Genomic DNA, 18,489 nt, shown 5'->3' on the forward strand with positions numbered 1-18,489 from the left:
CCTTGGGCAGCCCTTCTCAAATTAGCAACACACAGTTGGGTCTCAGCACTACGACACAATAATATCTGACATTGACTAACAGGAAGACACAGTAATAGGAGTAAACAAATTATCTAATTGGCTGGCAGAGATGTGAAGCTCTTACCCCTTTCCATGTCCCTTCCAGATAACCTTCATACATCCAAACACACATGTATTCAATGACAATTTCTCCAAATGTAGGTGACAGCAGACATGTGAAAAAGGGTAAAAAATTCAGTACCTCCATTTTTACAATCATAAGCGAGGAAAAGACTGTTACAAACATTTGACATTATATATAGTTATACAGCAAAGAATTTGATAACTGCAGTACTATATAAAAATAACACAGCTCAGCAAAGCCAAGAAGCAGCAATTCTTTCCGAGTTTTTTTTCCTTCTGGGATGTTTCCAGATATGAATCTCAGAGTTACTATGTTTTTCCTCGTAACAGTGCAAGGGACTTCAACTCAACTACCTCCTTCTCACAAGCACACCTACGGGTGATTGTACAAACACTGGAGCGTATTTGAGAAAGAGAGAAAGCTGCACATTCTTCATGGTAATTTTTCTGTATTACAGAGCTGGGAAGGAAAGACACATTACTGTCAGTCATACCAATGACATGGCAAAATCATAAGTAGGTATTAACAGTGGGTCATTCTGATGGGCAGGAGAGTTGATTAAAAATGATATTAATTAGTGGTTATGAAAGTGGGGAATACGACATCTGGTGAGAATCATGTGTGAGCAGGGAGAGCTTTAGTTTGTCTAAATTGTCATACTTCCACTGAAGTCAATGAAACAATGACAATTTGAATGAGCTGAGCATCTGCCCCATAGTGTGTGGAGCTACCAGTGCACCTGAAACTTGACCTGCCACACGATTTTCTATTCCTGTTCTAGGATCCCAAAGAGCTCTGCCAGGGCACCTCAGTCCTCACTACAGAACTGAATAAGGCCATTTGCATTTTTTTCCCCCATCAAAGTTGTTTTTCAATGGTTTTTGTTTAAACATTTATTTTTTTATTTTTGCAAAACTGAACTGCTTTCTGCCAAAAACTTCTATCTTTCATTCAAAGAATGAAGACCACAACCCCAAATTGTTACTCTTCTAATTAGCTGTGAAAAACAAATTTTCTTCAGCAAAAAACATCATTCATGTCTACTCCTAATTGATGGCCAATTGTGTGCTGATTTTCAGATGTAGAGAAGTGAGGGTGAGCATGGCAGGCCACCAAACTCACATTTATTCATGAAAAGTCAAAATAAGTATCAGGAGGAGATGGGCTTTGAAGAAAGATTCTGTTTCATGCAAATACCTTTTAATAAGAAAGAATGAAGAAATACAGAAACTAGAATGAAGTAGCAGAATTCTATCTAAGTAGGTTTTCCATGTGTCTGTTTACTAGTTAAGATTAGGATTTTCAGAGGACACTAAGGAAGTTAAGTGCCCATACACTGCTGAAATTCAGTGTGATATGGACATGTAACTCCCATAGACTCCTTTGAAAAATACAGACTAAGGAATCTGCTTTTTTCTGGATTTCAGGTTATATTACACTCAACTCCACCACACCCTACTCTTTGCTGCCTATGGCACTGACTTGGAAACAAGGAGATTACTAAACAAAGATCCTAACCCACATAGTCATACACATTACTGAGTTCAGGACATTGGAGCCTCCTTCTCCCATTTGTTTCATGCCAGCTTTTATATAAATGTACAGGGAACTGAACAGGTTCACACTGTGGCTTACACATCAATGGAGAGAGCTGTGCTGTCCTCCCATAGCCAGGGTCCATCTGCTCCATTACGGGATAATCCAATCCAGTAAGAGGAATAATCCAGTTTTTGTAGGGAGTCCTTGGGTTGGGGGGAACCACAAAAGAAAGAAAAGGAAAAGATTAACACAATCCATGTTTCATCCTCCTTCTCTGTCCTTTCCATGGCCATACAGCTGTGAGGGAAGGGAATGTAAATCTTGTGCTGAGGCATCTATGGAGACTAGTTGTCTCATTATTACTACTATTTATTTGCAATATGAGCATGCCTAGAGGACCCATTCAGGACTGGGGCTCTGTTATCCACGGAACAAGAACAAGATCAGGATGAAAACAAATATTGAAATATCAGAATGTCCCAAGAGATCAAAATCTTGTCTAAACAGCTCTGTTATGCACATTTTTACTGTCGCACAACAATAAAAAGAAAATAATTGTGGTACAGGGTCTGCGTGGAGTTATGGCAGGCTTACATTCAATATAAATGACCATCATAAATACTTTGTAACCTTTTGCTAACACATTGATAAAAAAAGCCAAAACAAAATGAGTGAAAAACATTTGAAATTTAGAAGATATGTAAAATTTATTTGAACAATTTGCAATTTTTTGGCTTAGAGAGTTTTCCAAGGTAAAATCCCTTGCTTGCTTGTTCTGTAGATATTAAAAGCACTTGGAACAAGAGGGATAATTATAGGTGATAGCTTTTTATTTTGCTGTAGTTGAAGTCCGATCCTATTTCTTCCCAAGAGAAAACAAGAAAAAAACTCTCAGACAGGGAGAAAGGAATGACTTGTAAAGATAAGGAGACACAGCTTCTTTCTCTCTGTGATTGCCACTTGCAGTTTAGTTCCTGGATAGATATCTCAGGAATGTCACACAGTTCCCACAACTGTATTAGCCACTTTAAGATCTGGCAAAATGTTTCCAGGATCAGGCTAACTGGTTGTTTATTGTTTTTTTGTTTTGTCACAGCAGTGATGCAAAGGTAAACAGAAAACATTAGGTTCACACTCCAGGTCTTGCTGAGGATTTAGCCAAACCCGATGAATGTGGTGATGTCATGTTCAGAGCTGCAAACCCAATACTGTCAGATTAGGCCTGAATAAAGACTGGGAGTGGTTGGGTCATTACAAAACTTAATTTCCTCAATTCTAATTTCTCCCTGCTGTTACTCACACCTTCTTGTCAACTGCTGTAATGGGCCACTCTTATCACTTCAAAAGTTATTTTTCCTCCCTTGGTATCCTGCTGTTAATTGATTTCTCGTTAGACTGACCTCACACTTGGTAAAGCAACCCCCATCCTTTCATGTATTTATACCTGCTCCTGTATTTTTCACTTCATGCATCTGATGAAGTGGGTTCTAGCCCATGAAAGCATATGCCCAAATACATTTGTTAGTCTCTAAGGTGCCACAAAGACTCCTCATTTTTTGTGATGTCACGTGTTTGCCTTTTCTCCCCAGTCTGGTCAGGACTTCTTGTAGATTCATGATATTAATGTAATGTTAAAGTTAGGAGTGTATGTTAATATTCCTGAGGATTGGAATAATAATACATAAAGTCCTAACTTTAAAATTACATTATTATTTCTTGCCACTTCCCTTATTTGGAGTCAGTGACTTTTATAGCCTTCTTCCAAAACTCATGATTGTATCATAGAATATCAGGGTTGGAAGGAACCTCAGGAGATCTAGTCCAACCCCCTGCTCAAAGCAGAACAAATCCCCAGACAGTGTCTTTTTTTGTGTTTACACCCCAGTTCCCTAAATGTCTCCCTCAAGGATTGAACACACAACCTGGGTTTAGCAGGCATCTTTATCACAAACGTCACCAAACTAATTCTCTTGGAACACAATCATATGCCTTCTCCAAGTCCAGAAAGACCATGCCCAGTTGGGATCTTTTTTTCTCTGTACTTCTCCATGAGGTTTTGTAGAGGAAATATGGCATCATTTATACTCCATAAATCAATAGTCACCCTTTCAAATTTCAGCTCTTCCATGCAGACCATTTTCAATAATTCCCCCCATATTTTCATAACATATAAAGTCAGTTAATTAGGTGATAATTAGCACACAGTGTAATATTTCCTGTACATTTAAAAATGGGAACCAGAAAGCTTTAACACCATTCATTCAGCATTTTCTCTTTAAGAATATCATTAAACAGACTTATAAAATACTTGGCACTTTCCTTTCCCAATGTCTTCAACATATCCATATGTACTTCATATGGGCTAGGTCCTTTCTCTCCCTTCTCACTTTCCTAAGTGCATCTACAAACTCTTCCTCCTGTATGCACTCTATCAGCTTTCATTTTCTTAATTCCTCCCTTGAGTGCTCCTCATTCATCACTCTCTCAAAATAATCACTTATTTGGAATATAAGCAAATTCATTCACATTCCTCATCTTTTCTCCATTGCCTTAGTGAGTTTGTAGATGGTCTTTTCTCCCTCACATCCTCCTCACTGGCCATGTTTTTAGTTGTCACAATGCTTCTTTTAGCATTCTTTTTTTGCCTCCATACACATCTTATCAATGCTCAACCCACTGGCCTGCCATTTTTTAGGGGTTACCTTTCCCTTCTCAACTGATTCTTTAACTTGAGGATTCCACTCCATATTTCCCTTTTTACCCATTTGGAACTGGTTTCATCACTCCTATGACTTCATGTACTGTTTCAGCAACATTAACTTCACTTTGTACCAGTTATCCTCCAGCCATTCTGCTGTGTAGTCAAGATGACTACATATTACTTCTTGCTTAAAGATTTTTTCATTCATATCTGTAAGTTTCCACATTTAGGCCTTTTCAGCACCCAGGAGTTCAGATATTTCTGAGGTCTCAGCATTCTAAAGTCTCTAAGAGGAAGTCTGTGTTTGTTCACAATGCATTCACCGGGTTTTATCTTACACTTGATTTTCTTTTTATCAAGAAGTGATAAATAATCAATTTAAGACTTGTGTCCTCCACTGGCATAAGTTATGAGGTGGCTTTCCCTCTTTTGAAAGTGTGTGTCTGCAATCACTACATCCCATCCCAGTACTTGTTTCCCCTTCAGAGTTTCTGATTCCAATGCCGTGCCCCCCATGGACTGCTTCATATACAGCCTTTTCAGTTCCAACATGTGCATTTAGACCTGCTCTGATAATTATCTCCTCATTAGGTGGTATGTTTCCAATAAGGCATCTTGAAAAACTCTTCTTTTACCTTTTGATCATCTCCCAACTGTGGTGCATACCCACTTACTATATAGATAGTTACCTCTTCCCAATAATTTAACACTCATCAGTTAGTCTGACCTTCCGGTAACCTTTATCACATGCCTCTGCATAGTTTAAACCAGAATTGTTTCAAATCATGCTGGGAGTTTTCCCCCATAAACATTTGTGTACTATACCCAAGTAAATTATAAATAGTATCCTGACAAAACTGCCATGTGTAATTTGGGATATATAAGAGGTTATATAAAAAGTAAAATAGACTCTACCAGCTCCTCCTTGCTGTCTATCTTCAGCAGTCTGGAGCCCAGGGAAGAGCAATACTCTTTACATTCAAACCAAGTTTTTATTTTAGTAGAGAAGTAGTAACAGTCCTCGCCATTTTGCATCCATTCATCCTTTGAACAGATTCTGCATTTGTTTCCTTCAAAAGAAAACAAAGAGATTGGTCAGATTTCTGTGTTCCTGTATGTAATGAAGTTGAAGATTGGCATCTTCTGACTAACAAATCATTCCAAAACCTACAGGGAACGTTACTGGCTTCTGACACTCCACTGTCTGATTGCACAGTGTGCAGAGTCATTTTGCTGCTGACAAGCTCATTCCCCTTTCAACAATAAAAACTTTTTTTTAACTTGTTTTGTGGTACTGTAAATGTGAAGGAGGAAAGAGGATGACAGTCCCTGATGCATGGCTCAGATCTTTGTCAATTCCTAGTTTAAGTCTAGACTAGAATCCATGCAAATCTGTCCGGCACAGAAAGTACAAGGTACCTGAATCAATAGAAAATATCTAGTGGCATAAAATGTCATGCAGGTAACAGAGAGCCCTGAGCGGTTGTGTGCTGCCCTCTAAGAAGATTCTGTTTACATCCAAGCACATGGTACAGGGCAGGGGAATTCTATTCAGTTTATTTTGCCAAATCTCATTGAAAACCCCATGTCATAGCACCTGAAAATGAAGCACTGTGGGAAGATGATATTGTAGGCTATTACCAATTATTGTGACTGACATTCATACAGCAATTTCCATACAAAGGTCCAAAAGTGCACCACAATATGCATATTAGGCAATTGCTTAAAGAAACACTGAAATGCACAAATTGGTAAACTGTGTAGTCCCACTGCCTTCAATGAGCACTGGATTGGGCACCAGTTCCCTAATAACACTCATCCTATCATGGCTATAACAGTGAACATAAAACTATTTGCACCAAACTCATTTTCCTTATGACTAAAAAACCAATATTTAAATTGTGGTCTCTGGACAGGAACAGCTGGGGTATTAATTCCAATTATGTCCCTCAGTTTCCTTGTTCATTTGGCAACAGATCACACAGAACTAGGGCCTGGTTTATGGAAGTGCTGAGCACACACACTCCCATTCATTTCAGTGTTCATTTGGGTGCTCAGCCCATCTGAATATAAGCCTCAATTACCATGCCGATTGCTTCTATATTGCATTGAATACTCCTATTCAGAGGTGGATTAATAGTCATCGCATAATGTATTTAACACATTTTGAAATATTTAAAAAAAAATCACCCCATCCCCTGTCTTCACTGGTAATGTATTTTAAGTGTATTGTGAGTTGTTAGGCTGTATCTTTACAGAACAGGGCAAAAGGAGCACTTGGATAGACAGTTGCCAATAAGGACAAGGATAAAGGGGTTCTACTGTAACTAAACTAATTAAATGAGGTGTAAAAAACATCAAGACTGCAGGATCAGCCACTCATCACTAACAAGGGTGGGTTTGGACCTGCTGCCTTGGCCTACCCCTGGGCTACAGGTACCCCCATTGCCTATTGGCTTTGTACTAGGCTGCAGTCTGGGGCTTTCCAGGCTGGAGCACCCCACCTCCTCTGCCTTTCTCCTAGCCCTGCTCCACTCAGGTACCCTCTGTCTAGCTCCCTGTAGTCAGGCCCATCTCCCTCTACAGCCAGAGAGAGACTGACTGGGCTCCTGGCTCACAGCCTCTTATAGGGGCCAGCTGGGCCTGATTGGGGCATGGCCACAGCTGAGCCTACTTTCCCCAATCAGCCCAGGCTTCTTGCCCCAGCCACAGCCCTCTCCTGGGCAGGAGCAGGGGACCACCCTCCTACACCAAAACAGACTGTGAGGAGTTACAAAGAGATCTCACAAAAATGTGTGACTGACCAACAAAATAACAGATGAAATTCAGCATTGATACATGCAAAGTAATGCATATTGGAAAACATAATCTCAATTATACATAGAAAATGATAGGCTCTAATTTAGCTGTAACCACTCAAAAAAGAGATCTTGGAGTCATTGTGGATAGTTCTCTGAAAACATCTGCTCTATGTACAGTTGCAGTCACAAAAGGTAACAGAATGTTAGGAACCATTAGGAAAGGGATATCTAATAAGATAGTAAATATCTAGGTAGGTCCATCAATTGCTATTAACCAAGATTGTCAGGGATGCAACTCCATGCTCTGGGTGTCCCTACCCTCTGATTGCCAGAAACTGGGAGTAGACAACAGGGGATGGATCACTCAGTAATTACCCTCTTGTGTTCATTCCCTCAGAAGCACCTAACATTGGCAACTGTCAGAAGACAGATTACTGGGCTAGATGGACCATTGATCTGATCCATTATGGCCATTTTTATGTTCTTACAACTCAGGGTCTGGCTCCAGGTGTATAATCAGTGTAGGGGATTCTGCTCACAGTTTATTTCAGTCTGAAGTCACATACAAGGAACACACAGTAGTTGCCATTAGAAGGCCATAGACTGGTACCTTTTGACTGTAAGAACTGCAAAGACTTTGAAATCTCTGCATTCTTGGCCTGGAGAACTTCCTTTTCCTGAGAGGTTTTCTCCTGAATTTCTTGTAGCTTCTGGGTGAGGTTTCCCAGAATTTCCTGATGGTGAGTGAGATTTTCCAGAATTTCCTGCTGCTGGGTGAACTTTGACTGCCATCTGTTTGCTTGATGGGAAATGAAAAAAGTTAAATTCACAATAGTACTACACCAAAAAGTGCCCTTCAAAACTAAATTATGGTTTACAATATAGAGACACAATTTAAAAAATGCCTTTAACTGTTACATAGAGCCATGGCTGGTACAAAGCAGCTGTAAAGCTATATGTGTGGCCCAGGGACCACTTGGTGCCAACCAGCAGAGGGCACAGGATTGAATACACTTTTACAGAGATTTCCTGGGTTAGACATCTGCATAACTATTAATCAAAAGGTGACATGTGAGGTCTTTACGAAGAGCCAGTAGCCCACTGGTCATCATGATCATTGCAAAATATATGTATAGATGATATTTAAGACATTATGTAGCTACACTGATAATTATGTTGTTAATGTCTTGGAGTCACGGCAGCTCACCAGGAGGCAACATACCTTAGAAATGTTCCTTTCAGGGAGGAAGTAATAGACACCTATCTCCCTGTCTGGTCATTTGTGTATTGCAAACCTCACAGTGGATGCCTATTTACATATTGAGAGACTGTGAAATCTACAAGAGAAAATCTATAGGAAGGCAAACAGCAGTGGGGTGTCTTGTTCATGAATAAAACCAAAAGATTGTTTTGATAAATCTTGGTGCGCAATGGGATGCACTGAATCCTTCACCTAGGAGGCAGTCTGGCAGTGTGCTTGTCTCATGAAAGGAGGGTCACTGCCAGCCTGGCTGAAAAGTGCTGCAAGGATTTTGGGTGAGCAATATTCTACAAGTCTTGAGACTAGCATGCTAATAAAGTCTAGGCATTTGAAAGTGTGTTATGATTGTTATTTTATATGTAACCATTTGTTTCCAGTATTTCTACTTGCTACAACTCGAATCATTGTGCTTTGTTAAATACACTTTTATTTGATTTCACTATATGTATATCTAAGTTCTGTGTGCTAAGCAGAGCAGTGATCTGAGGAGAAATTGGTGAGCTGGGGTGCACTGCTTCTTTGGAAACAACAAATCAGTGAACACTGTGAGTGTCCAGTGGAGCAGGGGCTGGACACTCCAGAGAGACACTTTGAGGCAGAGCCGTAACTAGGTATTTTTGCACCCGAGGCAAGAATATAAAATTGCGCCCTTCCCCAGGGCCAACTCTTCGGCGGCAATTCGGCGACGGGTCCCTCAGTCCCTCTCGGAGGGAAGGGCCTGCTGCCAAATTGCCACTGAAGAATGAATGAAGGGACGGTGGTAGAACCTGTGATTTTTGGGGGTCTAAATCATTATTTTTGAGTGCTTGGGCTGGTAATATTGCTTCCAAGATGGTCTTTGGTTCCAGTCCAGTTCCAATCCAGAGAGGGACTCACAGATTAAGAGAGGAGGGAGGTGCTGGATATCAGCAGTGGCCACTAGGGATCATCATGTGTCCTGAGAATGCTTGGAGTTCAGGTTTGCAGGGCAGGATAAGGGTGGCAGGTTTGTAGAAATTTTGGTGGTGCCCAGAACCCACCCCTGCCCAAACTCCACACACACCCCCACCCGCCCAAGGCTCTGGGATGGAGTTTGGGTGAGGGAGGAGGTCTGGGGTGCAGACCCTAGGCTGGGGCAGGGGGTTGGGGTGCAGCTTCTGGGAGGTGGTTTGGGGATGGGAAGGGTGCAGAGGGATGGGGTGCAGGGGTGAGGGCTGTGGGATGTGGCTGAAGATGAGGGGTTTGGAGTGTGGGAGGGGCTCAGGGCAAGAGTAGGGGTGAGGGCTCTGTCTGGGGCTGGGAATGAGAGGTTTGGGGTGTGGGACGGGCTCAGGGCTGGGGCAGAGGGGTGGGGGTGGGGGTGAGGGCTCTAGCTGGGACTGGGGATGAGATGTTTGGGGTGCTGGAGGGGCTCAGGGCTCGGGCAGAGGGTTGAGGATGGGGTGAGGGTGTGAAAGTCTGACTGGGGGTGTGGGCTCTGGGGTGGGACAGGGCTGGGGATAAATTGGGGGTGCAGGCAGGCTGCTCCGGGACAGGGGCCAGAGAGGAGGACTCCCCCCAGCCCTTTGCCTGCCAGTAGCAGCGAGCTCTGGGGGAGAAGCCAGGAAACCCCCAGGAAACATCAAAATGTGGTTGGACCCCAGTCTCCCCCTCCCAATCAGCAGGAAGGATGATTCAGTTGAGGGGTAGGGGAGTGTTTCCAGAACTACTGTGTGTTTTTGAAGAAGTAGTTAGGAGAATAGTGGATCGAGGTTTCCTGTCAAACAGAAGCAGAGGGAAAGCTGCAATATGGCCCTTGATAAAGACAGAGCCATCCTGATCCTCTGGGAGCCCAATTTATCTTCACAAGATTCTCACTCAGCTTCTTGCAAGTCACACAATGCAACAGTGAAGCATGAGCAATCAAACAGTATTTCCCTGTCGCTGGTGAGACAGGACTCTGTGTCCATAGTTTTGGCTGAACTCTCCCTGCATACATGTATTGTGGTGAAAACTGCCAAACTAACAAATCTGGAAACCAAAATTCATTTGATATCAATAGACCAGTGAGTTACTTGCAGTGACACCATCATAAATGAGCCTTGGCTTTGTCTTAGGGGGTTGGACTAGATGACCTCCTGAGGTCCTTTCCAACCCTGAGATTCTATGATTCTATGATTAGAAGGGCCACCTGTGGGGTGACTGTAGAACTCAGTTTCTGTGACTGATGGAAGAGATATGTTGAAGATTGGGGATGCGAATGGAGGAGGCAAGTTAAAGAGCAAGTTGAAGGGCTGTGGAGGAGCATGGGACAATATGCTGTGACATAGGAGTGGTGTCTGGGAGTGAGGATCTAGGGGAGCAAAGATTGGATGGTGGGCAGAGGAAAATATGTGAGGGAAATGGAATTGTAAGAACTATGGAAAGGAGTGTCAGAGGAGCATGGTGGAGACATTGGCCTGGAGCTGGGAGACGGTCTTGAGCAGGAAAGGAAAAGGGAGAAGCTCTCCACTCTGGGAAGTTTCTCATCTGTAGTTTGTCAGAGGATCTCTGTTCTGAGAAGAGTTCTTCAGAGTGTGACTTAATGGTCCAAAGACCATTTGCTGTTCATCACAGCAGAGATGCCCCTTTCACAAACCACAGGGGTTCACCAGAAAAGAGAACTGGTCCATCCCACTAGTGCCTTCCAGGCCCTACCCAGCTCAACTATCATTTGTGGCCAAGACTCCACACATGTGATTCTGACACCCCCTGCCTACTCATGTGTCCATTCACCCACATGCCCTCTCTCCTCAGCCTCTCACCCCACTTATTTCCCTGTGCAGCTGCTCTGCTGTTTACCAGAGGAACAATGGGTGACTGGGGATGCTGGAGAGGGCAGGGGTGTGAGTGGGAAGGTGGGGAGTTATGGGCTTCTGGGGACGTGTGCTGGGATCTGGGTGGGTGAGATCAGAGATGTGTGTTGGGGGATGGAAGCAATAAGAATGACCTCCATTTTATGTGAATCATACACAGACAGCCCCATTTAAACCATATTTCTGTTCTATGTCTAACCCCATCTGTGTGAAACACCATTTACACAAAACACATTTTATACTCAAGAAACAGATTATATTAATGTTGCTACAAACATTTTTACATTTTACAGTTTAACTATCTTGCCTATATCTGAGCTATAGTGAAGCTAAGTAAATGACAAAGTAGTGACAGGAAAACATGGGACAATTTAAAAGGAATTATCTTGATTTTTAAAGAATTTCATAGAAATTTAATTAAAACCACAAAGAACATTAAATAGACTCTTAAAGAGATATTGACCCATATTTGGAGACTTAAATTAATCATTTAACTGTGAAGCTAAGGGAATTTAATCCCACTTTAAGTGGAAATGCAATCAAAACCTTAACTGTGCTAAACTAGTGCTCAGGCTTCCACTTTGTATGATTCCCATATAGTGTTGCAATGGTTCAGATAACTTCTGAAGCCCTGATCCTGCACAGGGCTCTGTGTAGGGGGATCCTGGAGATTCTTTGAGCTCATTACAGCATTGTAGCCTTAGTGCCTTCATTGGATGGACTCACCCTCAGCACCCAGGATCCCCAGCATTACCAGCAACACCAGGCAGAAAATCCCAAGAGTCAGTGCAATGAGCTGCCACCAAGGAGATGGAGTGTCTGAAAGAAAGGAGACAGGGCCAAGCCAGGCAGTGAAAGCAGTATCTTGTCTCTGAGAGTGGACATTACTAGACTGATCCAGAAGAAAGTTTAATGTCCCTGTGAGAATCAGGATCCAGACACTGCAATGGGAGAGAGAACAGGGGGTCTCAACCACAAATAATAAGCAATCCAATCAACTGGTTGGATACAATGTTAATGTGTATAAAAATATGTCAAGTAACATCTTTTATTGAAAGCGTGTAATGTTCTGAACTTGATGGTCATTATGAGACGTGTATGCAGCCTGTGAATTTATGTATTTGTGTAGGATATAAAACTGTGCTCCTAATCTGTGCTGCAACATTCAGCTCTGCCTCACAACAGGGACGTGGTCACCGGGCAGGGAGGGGCTGCCTCCACAACCAGAAGAGACTAGCTCCATGCACCTGGTTTTGTACAACCTGGAAAAAGAAACATGATGGGCCATTAGAATAATGGAAAAACATTAAGGCAACCTGGCTAGAATTTCCCCACCCTAAATCCATATGCCAGGAGAAAATAAAAAGAAAAAAGTCTTTAAAAGGGGGCTTGAAACCGAAACTTTTATCTAGAAAATGAGGGCCAGCATTTAGGTGTGGTACTGTCCAGGAAAGACTCAATCCCCTCTCTGATAGGGGGCATGCTGGGAAACTGCACAAAGGCACTAGGGTGACTTGCATTACAAAGCTGTGTCTTTTTGTTTATTTTCTGTGTAACTTGTATGTTTTTGCCTCCCTCTCTATTTTTGTCTTTGAGTCTGATTTTTCTGTTAAATAAACCTTTTGTTCATTTTTCCCCAGGCAGATTTCTGTTGTGAAAACTGTGTAGAGTGTAGGTGCCAAAGTGAACTGACAACTGGAGGCAGGTTTCACTCCTTCAGGGGTGATGAACAAGGAAGAAAAAGTCCAAGTGCCAAGTTAAGAACCCAGAGTAGATGTATTTGGAGAGATTTGGTTCCAGAAGGGCTGGTGAGGTCACCCTACAAGGAGTAACTAGGCTGCTGGAAGCCAGGGGGAGACCTTCATGTTTGTAGGCTGGCTACTGGTGTCAGAACTCTGAGCAGTAGCAGCATACCATTAAGGCACCCAAATATATAAGGAAGGATGAGAGTAACCCCTTTCTGGTCTGGGTGATTCCCAAAATGTTATGGCCCACCTCCTATAACGGACAATTATAGAATAACGTGCCCATACGGGAAGCTTCATCCTAACCCCAGACAGTTGGCGGTTGACTTCTGCCTTGTTACACAAGGGGATTTATAGAGAAAAAAAGAAAAAAAGTTAATCCAGACCAGTAATAGCTGATTGGATGATTGCTCAGCCCAGCAGCCAATGAGAGTGACTGGAGAAGACAGACACTCCTTTTAGCTTCCAGGTCTGTGACCTTCCCCCACCATGCACGATTACTTCTTCCATTTGGCATTCAAGGCTGTGATCAGGTCTCAGTAACATGCGATTGGCAAAAACACAAGAGTAAAATAAATTAAAATTTCTGAATTCTAACATATAATATCAAGGAAAGTTACTGGAGGAAGAGGTATGACTCTGGGTTGTAAAATAGCAACATGTGCAGAGTTAGCAGCTTGTTATATATAATAACTTTGCTCTTGGTTTTCTCAGCTGTTTGTCCCCTTTGCTGTTAAGCAGAAGTGTGAAATTTAAATTCTGTGTAGGTCACTTCCTGCTCACTCATTTCTAGTGGAATATAGGATATAATGTTTAAACTAATTTAATGGATGGAGGTGACTGATGAGATTATTAGGGCTGTTGATTAATCCAGATAACTCACATGAATAACTCAAAAAAATTAATCGGGATTTTAAAAATTAATTGTGATTAATCACAGTTTAATTGCACTATTGAATAATAGAATACCAATTGAAGATTATTAAATATTTTTGCATGTTTTTCTACATTTTCAAATATATTGATTTCAATTACAACACAGAATACAAAGTGTACACTGCTCACTTTATATTATTATTTTGATTACAAATATTTGCACTGTAAAAATGGTAAACAAAAGAAATAGTATTTTTCAATTCACCTCATACAAGTACTATAGTGCAATCTCTTTATTGTGAAAGTGCAATTTACAAATGTAGATTTTTTTTTGTTACATAACTACACTAAAAAACAAAACAATGTAAAACTTTAGATCCTACAAGTCCACTCAGACATACTTCTTCAGCCAAAACAAACAAGCTTGTTTACATTTACAGGAGATAATCATAGAATCATAGAATTCAAGATCAGAAGGGACCATTATGATCATCTAGTCCAGGGGTCTCAAACATGCGGCCCGCGGGCCGCATGCGGCCCGCGGAGCTCTTCCCTGCGGCCCGCGGAGCTCCCCAGGGGAGCTCCGCAGGGCCCCCCAAGAGAAAAGCGGAGGCTCCCGCCTCCGCCCCTCTCCTGGAGCCTCGGCGCATAGAGCGCCGAGTCTCCGTCCGAGCGCCTGAGCCCCGCCCGCTCCGAGCCGCGTGGGGAGGGGGCGGGGCTGGGAGCTCTGGGCTGAGCGCTGCGCTCGGCGTGGAGCTCCCAGCCCCGCCCCCTCACCACGCGGCTCTGAGCGGGACCGCCGGAGACGCGCTCGGGTAAGGGGGGGGGGGGAAAGCGGGACCCGCCGGGGCCCGGGCCGGGGGAAGGGAAGCGGGACCCGCCGGGGCCGGGCTGGGGGGGGGAAGGGAAGCGCTCAGGGCTGGGGCAGAGGATTAGGGTGCGGGGGGATGAGGGCTCTGGCTGGGGCTGAGGATTAGGGTGCAGGGGGATGAGGGGTTCATGATGTGGGGGTGCTCAGGGCTGGGGCTGAGGATTAGGGTGCGGGGGGAATGAGGGCTCTGGCTGGGGCTGAGGATTAGGGTGCGGGGGATGAGGGGTTCATGATGTGGGGGCGCTCAGGGCTGGGGCAGAGGATTAGGGTGCGGGGGGATGAGGGGTTCATGATGTGGGGGCGCTCAGGGCTGGGGCAGAGGATTAGGGTGTGGGGGGATGAGGGCTCTGGCTGGGGCTGAGGATTCGGGGGGGGGGGGATGAGGGCTCTGGCTGGGTCTGAGGATTAGGGTGCAGGGTCCTAGTGCCTGCCCTCCACCAGTACTGGCAAGGCAGGCTTCCCTTACCCTGAGCCTCTCCAACCCCAAACCCTCAGCCCCAGCCAGAGCCCTCATTCCCCCCGCACCCTAATCCTCAGCCCCAGCCCTGAGCACCCCCACATCATGAACCCCTCATCCCCCTGCACCCTAATCCTCAGCCCCAGCCAGAGCCCTCATCCCCCCACACCCTAATCCTCTGCCCCAGCCCTGAGCGCCCCCACATCATGAACCCCTCATCCCCCCGCACCCTAATCCTCTGCCCCAGCCCTGAGCGCCCCCAAATCATGAACCCCTCATCCACAGCCCTCACCCCACACTCCAAACCTCTTCCCTAGCCCTGAGCCCCCTCGCATCATGAACCCCTCATCCACAGCCCTCACCCCACAGCCCAACCCTCTTCCCTAGCCCTGAGCCCCCTCCTGCATCATGTACCCCTCGCCCTCAGCCCCACAGCCCTCACCCCTGCACTCCCTCCTATCCCCAAACTCCGTCCCAAAGCCTGCACCCCCACCCCCTGCCGCAGCCTGGAGCCTGCATCGAGCACAGAGCCTGCATCCAGACCCCCTCCCCCACCCAAACTCCCTCCCAGAGCCTTAGGCAGTAAATCTAAGTGCATGTTTTGTCCTTTGAGTGAGGTGCATTACTGAGTGTATATATTTATTAAAACTGCGCGCGCTTAGGGGAGGAGGTGGAGAAGAGACAGGGCAGGGGCGGGGCCTCATGGAAGGGGTGGATTGGGGGTGGGGCCAGGGGCAGCAAGGGGGCGTGTCAGTGATGCGGCCCTCGGGCCAATGCACTAGTCCTCATGCGGCCCTCGGGGTCATTTGAGTTTGAGACCCCTGATCTAGTCTGACCTCCTGCAAGATGCAGGCCACATAAGCCGATCCACCCACTCCTGAACTAATTCACTCCCTTGACTCTGCTGTTGAATGCTCCAAATCATGATTTAAAGACCTCAAGTAGCAGATAATCCACCAGCAAGCGACCCCTGCCCCATGCTTCGGAGGAAGGCGAAAAACCTCCAGGGCCACTGCCAATCTACCCTGGAGGAAAATTCCTTCCCGACCCCAAATATGGCGATCAGCTGAACCCCGATCATGTGGGCAAGACTCTCCAGCCAGACCCTCTGGAAAAGGCTAACAATATCCCAACATTGACCCTTTGTACTAATTACCAGTGTGGCACGTTATTGACCTATTGACTAAACCCGTTATCCTATCATACCATCCCCTCCATAAACTTATCCAGCTTAATCTTAAAGTCATGGAGGTCCTTCGCCCCCACTGTTTCCCTCGGTAGGCTGTTCCAGATTTGCACTCCTCTGATGGTTAGAAACCTTCGTCTAATTTCAAGCCTAAATTTCCTGACTGACAATTTATATCCGTTTGTCCTCGTGTCCATATTAGCACTGAGCTGAAATAATTCCTCTCCTTCCCTGGTATTTATCCCTCTGATATATTTAAAGAGTGCAATCATATCTCCTCTTATCCTTCTTTTGGTTAAGGAAAACAAACCGAGCTCCTCAAGTCTCCTTTCATACGACAGGCTTTCCATTCCTCAGATCATTCTAGTGGCCCTTCTTTGTACCCGTTCCAGTTTGAATTCATCCTTCTTAAACATGGGAGACCAAAACTGCACACAATACTCCAAATGAGGTCTCACCAACGCCTTATATAACGGGACTAGCACCTCCTTATCTCTACTAGAAATACCTCGCCTAATGCATCCCAAGACCGCATTAGCTTTTTTAACGGCCACATCACATTGCCTACTCATAGTCATCCTACGATCAACCAGGACTCCTAGGTCCTTCTCCTCCTCCATTACTTCCAACTGGTGCGTCCCCAGCTTATAACTAAAATTCTTGTTAGTCATCCCTAAATGCATAACCTTACACTTCTCATTATTGAATTTCATCCTGTTACTAATACTCCAGTTTACAAGGTCATCCAAATCTCCCTGGAGGATATCCCGATCCTTTTCCGAATTGGCAATACCTCCCAACTTGGTGTCGTCCGCAAACTTTATCAGCCCACTCCTACTTTTGGTTCCGAGGTCAGCGATAAATAGATTAAATAAAATTGGACCCAAAACCGAACCTTGAGGAACTCCACTGGTAACCCCCCTCCAACCCAACAGATCACCCTTCAATACGACCCTCTGCAGTCTCCCCTTTAACCAGCTCCTTATCCACCTCTGGATTTTCATTTCGATCCCCATCTTTTCCAATTTAACCAGTAATTCCTCATGCGGTACCGTATCAAATGCCTTACTGAAATCAAGATATATTAGATCCACCGCATTTCCCTTGTCTAAAAAATCTGTTACTTTCTCAAAGAAGGAGATCAGGTTGGTTTGGCACGATCTACCTTTCGTAAAACCATGCTGTAATTTGTCCCAGTTGCCATCGGCCTCAAGGTCCGTAACCACTCTCTCCTTTAAAATTTTTTCCATGACTTTGCATACTACAGATGTTAAACTAACAGGCCTGTAGTTACCTGGGTCACTTTTTTTCCCCTTCTTGAATATAGGAACTATATTAGCTAATCTCCAGTCAAACGGTACAACCCCCGAGTTTAGAGATTTATTAAAAATCATCGCTAACGGGCTTGCAATTTCACTCGCCAATTCCCTTAATATTCTAGAATGAAGATTATCCGGGCCCCCTGATTTACTTCCGTTAAGCTGTTCAAGTTTGGCTTCTACCTCAGATACCGTAATGTCTACCCCCATATCTTCATTCCCGTCAGTCCCTCTACCACTATTCCTTAGCCCTTCATTAGCCTCATTAAAGACAGAGGGAAAATATTCGTTTAGATATTGTGCCATGCCAAGATTATCCCTAATCTCCACTCCGTTTAAAATTTTAAGCGGTCCCACTTCTTCCTTCTTGGTTTTCTTCCTATTTATATGGCTAAAAAACCTTTTGCTATTGGTTTTAATCCCCTTCGCTAGGTCCATCTCCACCCGGCTCTTTGCCTTTCTCACTGCTTCCCTACACCCTCTGAACTCAATAAGGTAGGTTTCTTTGCTGATCCCTCCCATTTTCCAGTCCTTGTACACTTTCTGTTTTTTCTTAATCACCCCTCTGAGATGCTTGCTCATCCAGCTCGGTCTAAAACTGCTACCTACGAACCGTTTTCCCTTTCTCGGGATACAGGCCTCTGACAGCTCCTGCAACTTCAACCTGAAGTAACCCCAGGCGTCTTCCGCCTTTAGATCCCTAAATATGTTAGTCCAATCCACTTCCCTAACTAGTCGCCTTAATTTAGTAAAGTTAGCCCTTTTGAAATCGTAA

The 18,489-nt window shown here is 44.3% G+C and overlaps 1 pseudogene; it reads right to left on the reverse strand.

Annotated features, from left to right (window-relative positions):
* Positions 1 to 453: 453 nt before the first annotated feature.
* On the reverse strand, positions 454 to 13,792 carry LOC123375560 (annotated as a pseudogene).
* Positions 13,793 to 18,489: the final 4,697 nt, after the last annotated feature.

Source organism: Mauremys mutica, chromosome 1, assembly GCF_020497125.1.
Source record: "Mauremys mutica isolate MM-2020 ecotype Southern chromosome 1, ASM2049712v1, whole genome shotgun sequence".
Lineage (NCBI taxonomy): Eukaryota > Metazoa > Chordata > Testudines > Geoemydidae > Mauremys > Mauremys mutica.